Here is a 7,240-nt window from a genome sequence, read left to right on the forward strand (position 1 = left end):
TCCTCCGAGACGATCACTGTGGCCAGCGGCTGGTGGATCCTTCTGAGAGATAGTCCCCGCATACCGGAAGTGCCCAGCTCACCCACAAGTGTCAGCACAGCACACACTCTGTCCGGCACCTTGCTTTTCTTACTTCACTCTCCCAGAGAGCCCTCCAGATCACAGAGAGACTTGCCCCCAACTGTTGTGTAAAGGGTGAACACACCCAAATGATTAACCACCTCTGTTGGCTGATAATTGAGTTATTTTTAGTCTTTTGCAACCACAAACAATGCTTCCAGAAATGTTTCAGTCCCTGGATCTTTGCTGTCACTTAAAAGTAGTTGTAGATATTCCCAAAAAGTGGAATGGTTAGCATTAGCATTTTTAATTCTGGGGTAGGGACCACTGACTCCTTTGAGAATCTACTGCCAAATAAAAAATCCTCCTCTCCAGAAAAAAACAAACAAACAAACAAAACCTATACAATGATTTACAGAAATTCAGATTTCTGAAGGGAGATTCACAGATACCATATTAAGAAGCCATTGCAAGGGGAACAGAATATATGTAAGAAAATTGCATCTGACTATCACTTCTGTGTGTGTCTATGTATATAGATTTCATCACGATATAGGAAGAAACCAATTTGTTGCACTGACAGTCACAGAAATAGCCAGCAAATTTCCAGTTCAGATTCCAGAAGTCAGATTCCTTATCACACTTTGTTCACCAGGGCACATACCTCTCATGGCTGTCGTGCTTCTTGACCTCGGCTCCCCGGAACCTGGCTGTGGAGCAGCTGCGCTGGGCCAGGGCTGCGCCTCCCGGCAGGCGCGGGGCCTCTAGGCCCCTCAGACCCTGCCTGCAGCTGTCGTCTCGCCTCGGGATGTGAAACCAGACCCTGCCCCTGGAAGGCTCCAGAGCTCGCACACTCACTTAGGTATTAATATTTTATGCCGGTAGCCAATGAGCACTCGGGTTAACAACAGTCTCTCCAGGAAAACACCATGCAGAGAGAGTACAGACTTTGTCATCTCTCAGTCGGGATTCACGCTGGACTAAAGAGGGACTGCCCTGGTGGTCCAGTGGCTAAGGCTCTGTCCTTCCACTGCAGAGGCTGCAGGTTTGATCCCTGGTAGGGGAACTAGGATCCCACATGCTGGGATATGCAGCCAACAATAGCAAAGAAAAAGAAAAGAAAGGGAATCCACTAGAGAAAAGCTAAAAGGAAACAGAGCTGGGAGCAGCCTGTGGCTGGTCAGAGTCTGGCACCAATGAGTTCAGGGTCTGAGTCTGGGACCCTCAGAAGCCAGAAGCTCCCCTTGGGCCCATCCTGGTGTCCAGCTGGCCCTGAGACCAAGGGCCCTGCCCACAGTGAGGACAGAGAAAGAGCTGAAGCCAGAGAGCCAAGGGCCTTGACTGACTGTCTCCCAGGCCACTCCCCTGACAGAGCTTCATGCAAGACTGTTTCCACAAATCCAGAGCAGAGCCAAGGAGCCACCTGGAGCCTGGCTCTGAGGAGGCATTCAGGACCTGTTATCCCTCCCCTTCTTCTTCCTTTCCTTCAAAGTTCCTGGAGTTCAAACTCTCTTCAGGCCCTCCTGCTGCCCACACAACCCACTGTGGTTATTATCAGGGTGACAACACCCCCGCCTCCGGTACATGGTCATTTCCTGAAGTGGAGAAGTCAACAGCTTGAGTCTCAGCAACCAAAAGGCCACTGATTTAGGGGAAACTCCCGAACACTCCCTGAACGACAAACCTTCCAGTGGGCAATTTGGAGAGGAAGGAACTGAGGACTCTCATTTCTGGAAGCCCATGTAATTTCTAGAAGGTTCTGTCCTGGAGGCTGTAGCCACCTTGCCATCTGTGGCTTGTGTGTGGGTGTGTGAGCACGCTTAGTAGTGTCTGATTTTTTGTGACTCCCATGGCTGTAGCCTGCCACATTCACCTGTCCATGGAATTTTCCAATTGGAACAAGTTGCCATTTCCTTCTCCAAGCAATCTTCCCAACCTAGGGATCAAACCCATGTCTCTTATGTCTCCTGCATTGCAGGTGGATTCTTTACCAACTGTGCCACCTGGGAAGCCCCTTTGCCATCTGTGGCTTGTGTATTGAGAAAAAAAATTACCCAACATCCACTGAGCAGTCACTGCAGACCAGGTAGCATTGTAAGTGTTTTCAAATGTGTTCACTTTTATTCCTCCAGCGGCCCCTTGATTTTGATTCCAGGATTATTCCACTTGGATCTGTAGCCCAAGTGGCTCTACCCTGGGCCGCACCCCGCCCCCAGGCATGGGCTTTCCCCTGAGCGGCTTCCTGAAGGAGATGGGAGGAGAGAGCAGCTCCAGGACCTCCTGCTCCTCAGGATGGAGCCCCGTGTGTGTGTGTGTGTGTGTGTGTGTGTGTGTATGTGTGTGTGTGTGTGTGTGTGTGTGTGCGCACGCTGTCACCTGCGTCACGTTTACAATTGCCTCTTGAGGTAAGACGTGTGTTTACATCCCTTTCTCAAGTAAGCCAGCCGATGTGACGCAACCTGCCCGTCACTCAGTGGCAGAGCGGGGATTTGGCCCCAGGCTGGGCCGTCAAAGATCAGGCCCTCTCTGGGCGCTGCCTGTGGCGGCCCACGTGGGCACGTGGCCTTGAGGAAATGGAGCGGCAGCGGGGAGTGGCGGGGTGGCGGGGGCTGAAGCCTTTGCAATGTGGGCGGCAGGAGCAATGTTTTCAACAAAGTCTGGTCTGCATCTTTGCCTAGATGTGCTTGTGATTGTCTCCCTGAGGAGGTAGCCTGGGGTGGGGCCTGCTGGCTCTGGGCTGGAGACCGAGCCTGGGTTTCTCATCCCAGCTTTGCCCTGACAGATCCAATCTCTCCACAGGCCTGGGCAGAGGGTGGGCTCTGCTCACTCTTCTGGCCATGATGCTTTGTGAGGCAGGAGTGGGAAGCAGAGCTGATGGCATAAACCCTCACCCATACAGACCTTTGACTATGTGCCTCAGAAGCAGCCCACCCGAGGGGAGCACCCAGTCCCCCTAACAGCAAGCCCATCACCCCCCAGCAGAGGGCAGTGACAGCAGCCTTCCCAGCTGAGCACTAACTAGATGCCAGGGGCTGGAGGCCACCTCTACACAAGCTGATTGCTATGGACCAAAGCAGATGCTGTCACTACACCCATTTTACAGATGAGGAAACTGAGGCTTAGGAAAGTCAGTAGGTACAGTAAACACAATGCCCAAGGTCTATAGTATTTGGGGGGGGGGGGTCCATGAAAATATTTTAATATCACTTAAAAGCAGAAGGAAAAAAATTCAGGATGAAGAAAATGGCTTTACACATAACAAAATATTTATCTTTAGTGCCAACATTGTGGTAAATACATTTTTAGAGTTTTCTTTTTAAAGAAAAAGAGAAAGGGCTCCCCAAAGGCAAAAGTGCTGAGAGGGCTTCTGAAACTTGTCATGCTAAAACTTGAACCTAGATCCATGCCCTCTGAAGGTCAGAGCTGTCAAAGAACTGCCCAGCCTCTCCCCTGGTGTCAAAGGAACAGCACCACCCAGGAATTCCCTGGCAGTCCAGTGGTTAGGACTTGACCCTTTCACTGCCAGGGCCCCGGGTTCCATCCCCGGTCAGGGAATTAAGATCCTGGTGTATCCAAAAAAAGAAAAGGAACAGTACCAGGGTCTTCCCGGGAACTGCAGTATGCACCTGTCCCTGAGAACAGAATGGCCACTCGGCCTTGGTGCCACGCTACCTGCTGCTATCGCTGGTGTGCAGGCCACCCGGGCTTTATTCCTGGCCTCCAAGAAGCCACTGGAGCAGAGCAGTCATAGCTCTGAGGCCGGTTGGTTCATGGGGAGAAACTAAGGAAAAATGTGAGCCCCTGGAGGTGCCCACCTGGGAGAAGCAGAAGAATGACAAAGATCATTCAGAAAAACACTCCCGCTTTCCTCCTCACCTGAAGAAAAGAATAGATAGATACCCTGGACTGTAGGAATTCTGTGTTTGATAGACTCACTATAGCCCGGGTGGACAGAGAGCCCGGTGGAGTAACACATGCCTGGATTTGGGTCCACAGTCTGTCATTTAATTTACTCTGTGACCTTAAGAAAGTTACTTTACTTCTCTGATTTTGTTTTCCCTTCTGAAAAGTGGAATAACAACAATACCCCTTCCTCTACTCATACCCCTCCAATAGGGTTGCTGTGAGAATTGGTGGAAATAAAATGCTTTCTATAAGATAGACATTTCAACTAGCAAAAGACAGAAGAATACTCATTTGTTTGGGAAAGAAAAAAAAAAAAATTGATCCCAGCATCCCTAGAGTCTTGGGTAATTGTGGTGCTGTGCACTTGCCTGAGATGTGATGAATTTGGAGAAGCCGCCAAAACCACCCTAACTGAGGACAGAACATGAGGTCGGCCTCCTTGTCCCTCCGATAACCTGACCCACGAAAAGGGAGTGTCATCTCCGATGAAGGCGTCACCGGAGCGGGGAGTTCATCAGCCTGGTGACTTTCGCCACATTTGAGCCTTGCAAGCCCAGGATTACACAACCGCAGGCAGAAACCGTGAAATTAGAACAGAGGCATGAGTAATGAGCAGACCCAGGGTTCCCTCCAGGTGAGCAGCGCTGTTGCCTAGCAGGTGAGCCTGTCTTACACGAAGGCTCAGGGCTATAGTTAGAACCACAGCTGTTCATGGCAGGGAGGCTGAACCCTGCTAATCCAATACAGAGCTTCTCAAGGTTCTAGAAACCCGTGGCAGGAGGCAGCCCCCTCCCACAAAGCAGCACTTCTCAAACTGCACTGCACACACGAATCACCTGGGATGTTAAGACGCAGCTTAAGATTCAGTGGCGGCTCAGTGGTAATAAATCTGCCAGGAGTGCAGGAGATGCGGGTTCGATCCCTGGGTGGGGAAGATCCCCTGGAGGAAGGCATGGCAACCCACTCCAGTATTCTTGCCTGGAGAATCCCATGGACAGAGGAGCCTGGCAGGCATACAGTCCATGGGGTCGCAAAGAAACATGAGTGAGCACACACGCATGCATACATTAAGATTCCGTGGGGCTTCAGATCCTGCATCTCTGACAAGCTCCTAGGTGATGCTGATTTCAGATCCTGCATCTCTGACAAGCTCCTAGGTGATGCTGATGCGATTGCTAGGAGGAGGACCTAGTCGTTCCTCTGGTCCCATCGACACCTGAGGCTGCCCTTCACCAGGAGGACCAGGGCCCTGAGCAGTTTGCACTCCAGAACTTGGGATTCAAAGAGCCAGTAGCATTACCAAAAGTGAGATCCCTCACAATTTCTTTATGGGGGGGTTGGGGTACAAAATGAATTAAATGTAAGCATCTGTGGCAGCATAATTTGTGAAAAGTTAATTTTCTTTTCTCCCAGCATACCCACTCCCTTTTCGGGCAGGTAGCAAGACCTTGCGCTCTCTTGCCACTGGGATTTTAAAGGACAGCTAATTGCAGCCATATGATGCTTTCCTTTTAAAAACAGAAGGCTCCAATAAAGCCGAATCCTCTGCCATTACCCCTTCTCCTAACTCCTCCCTGCTTAGAACTCCCCTGCTTATGTTTATGGAAAAGATTTTTGCAGAATCATCTTGGACTGTCTTTTTTCTTTTATAAAAATATCAGCCCAAGGACCCATGATGGGGGAGGGGACTGTGGCTCCTTCTTCCCATCTTGCGTGAGATGTGGTAGCAGGAATAGTGAAGCTTGGGGGTTGTCAGCCTCCCCATCAGCTCCACCAGGACCCCCTCCCCTAACTCTTGAACATAGACATTTAGCTATGATACTCTGGGGATGAGGGTCTGAGCACCCTGGGCCTTTCTCACCAGTGGGGACAAGCCTGGCACTGGGGAGCTGAACTGTGCAACCACTGAGCACCCATACAGGATTGACCTCAAAGTGGTGCTTCCAGCCATGTCCTGGGCTCCTGGCTCCAAGCATGTTCCAAATGGAAATGGCCCCCAGGGACACCCCTTTAGGATCCAAAGACCAGGACACCCCTGGTGTCAGCATCAGAGACCAGAACATCAATGGGCAGGGGCCTTCCCCCCACCTATGGTTGAGTTCGCCTTTATGATGACACCTGGGAGGAGAGGAGGCCTTAACAACATTGAAAAGGAATTTGAGGCCACCCCCCTGCTCCCCAGGGGAGCCTGGAAATAGCACCAGAGCGCATCCATAGCAAGTTTTAAAGCAGTGCCATACCCACTGCATATACTTAGTTTAATGATATTCAGTATTTAGGAAAGCATTTACCATTTTACTTTTAAAGTAATACACGTATGGTGGTTTAGGCACACATGATCAAATACATTGTTTGATTAAAAATCACTAAAGGTTACCATCTGCTAAAATAATCTTAGTGCTGTTTCTTAGTGGAGCTCTCCTCATTTCAACTCTTCCAGGCCTAGGGAACATCAGTTGGTTCCCGAGTAAACTGTGCTCCCTTTCGTTTTCTAAGCAACTAAAAAAAAAAAAAACATCGCAAAGGTTATACACATTCTACAGTTCATTTATTATTCAGTAAAATATTCACCTTGAATTTTTTTCTTTTAAGTGTTCAAATTTTGAAATTTCTGTAAAAGAAAAATACCTGCGATGGCATCTTTTGTGTCTCTACCTCACTCCCTTCGGCAGAAGCAGCAGTTAATTAGCGATGCTCAGGCTTTCTCTCTCCCTGCAGCCCAGTCCTTCCCTAAGGAAGTAGATCTAGGAAATGGTGGTAGATACCTGCCTCTGATAGTGAAGTTCAGGAGGGTTAAAAAAAAAAAAAGCAACCACCAGAAACTTCCTTCTTTGGCTTTCCTCTTTGCTAAGACTGGATTCCTGCAGGGCCTCTCCACCCTCTGAGTAAGACCGGACACGGTCTTTTTCCAGGCACGGTCATGGGAGAAAGACTGCCTGTGCCCCACAAGGCACTTCAGCCCTTGAGATATTTGAGTTGGTGAAAGGAGATTTCATCATCAGGAAGTTTTGGCATCAGGGAAAAAATAAACCTTTCAAAAACAAAATTTTTAAATTACTAAATCAAATCAAATCATTTATCAAGAGGGAGAAAAAAATGAGTCTTTGCTTATTGCATCCCAACTGGCTCTGAAAGAAGAAGCTGGAATGTATTCTAAAAAACAGCAAAGACACACATATGGAAAGTTTAAGCACACGTCTTCCAGTGATGACAACTGGACGGTGCACTTTTCCTTTGTGGATTTCTGAAAGTGATCGGCATGAATAGAATATGG

The 7,240-nt window shown here is 49.2% G+C and overlaps 1 protein-coding gene across 4 annotated transcripts in view; it reads right to left on the minus strand.

Annotated features, from left to right (window-relative positions):
• The window catches only part of KIFC3 (kinesin family member C3), a 57,086-nt gene extending 55,746 nt beyond the window's left edge, over positions 1–1,340 (minus strand). For 2 of the 4 annotated variants that reach the window (XM_086350862.1, XM_086350865.1), the window contains exon 1: positions 725–1,340. The gene's annotated coding sequence lies outside the window, so the exon portion shown is untranslated. The remainder of the gene's footprint in view (positions 1–724) is intronic. The other 2 variants (XM_086350850.1, XM_086350847.1) reach the window with 2 other exon arrangements.
• Between the last annotated feature and the right edge of the window lie 5,900 nt (positions 1,341–7,240).

Source organism: Bos grunniens, chromosome 18, assembly GCF_055505025.1.
Source record: "Bos grunniens cultivar Pamir isolate PY7600 chromosome 18, Bosgru_T2T1.0, whole genome shotgun sequence".
NCBI lineage: Eukaryota > Metazoa > Chordata > Mammalia > Artiodactyla > Bovidae > Bos > Bos grunniens.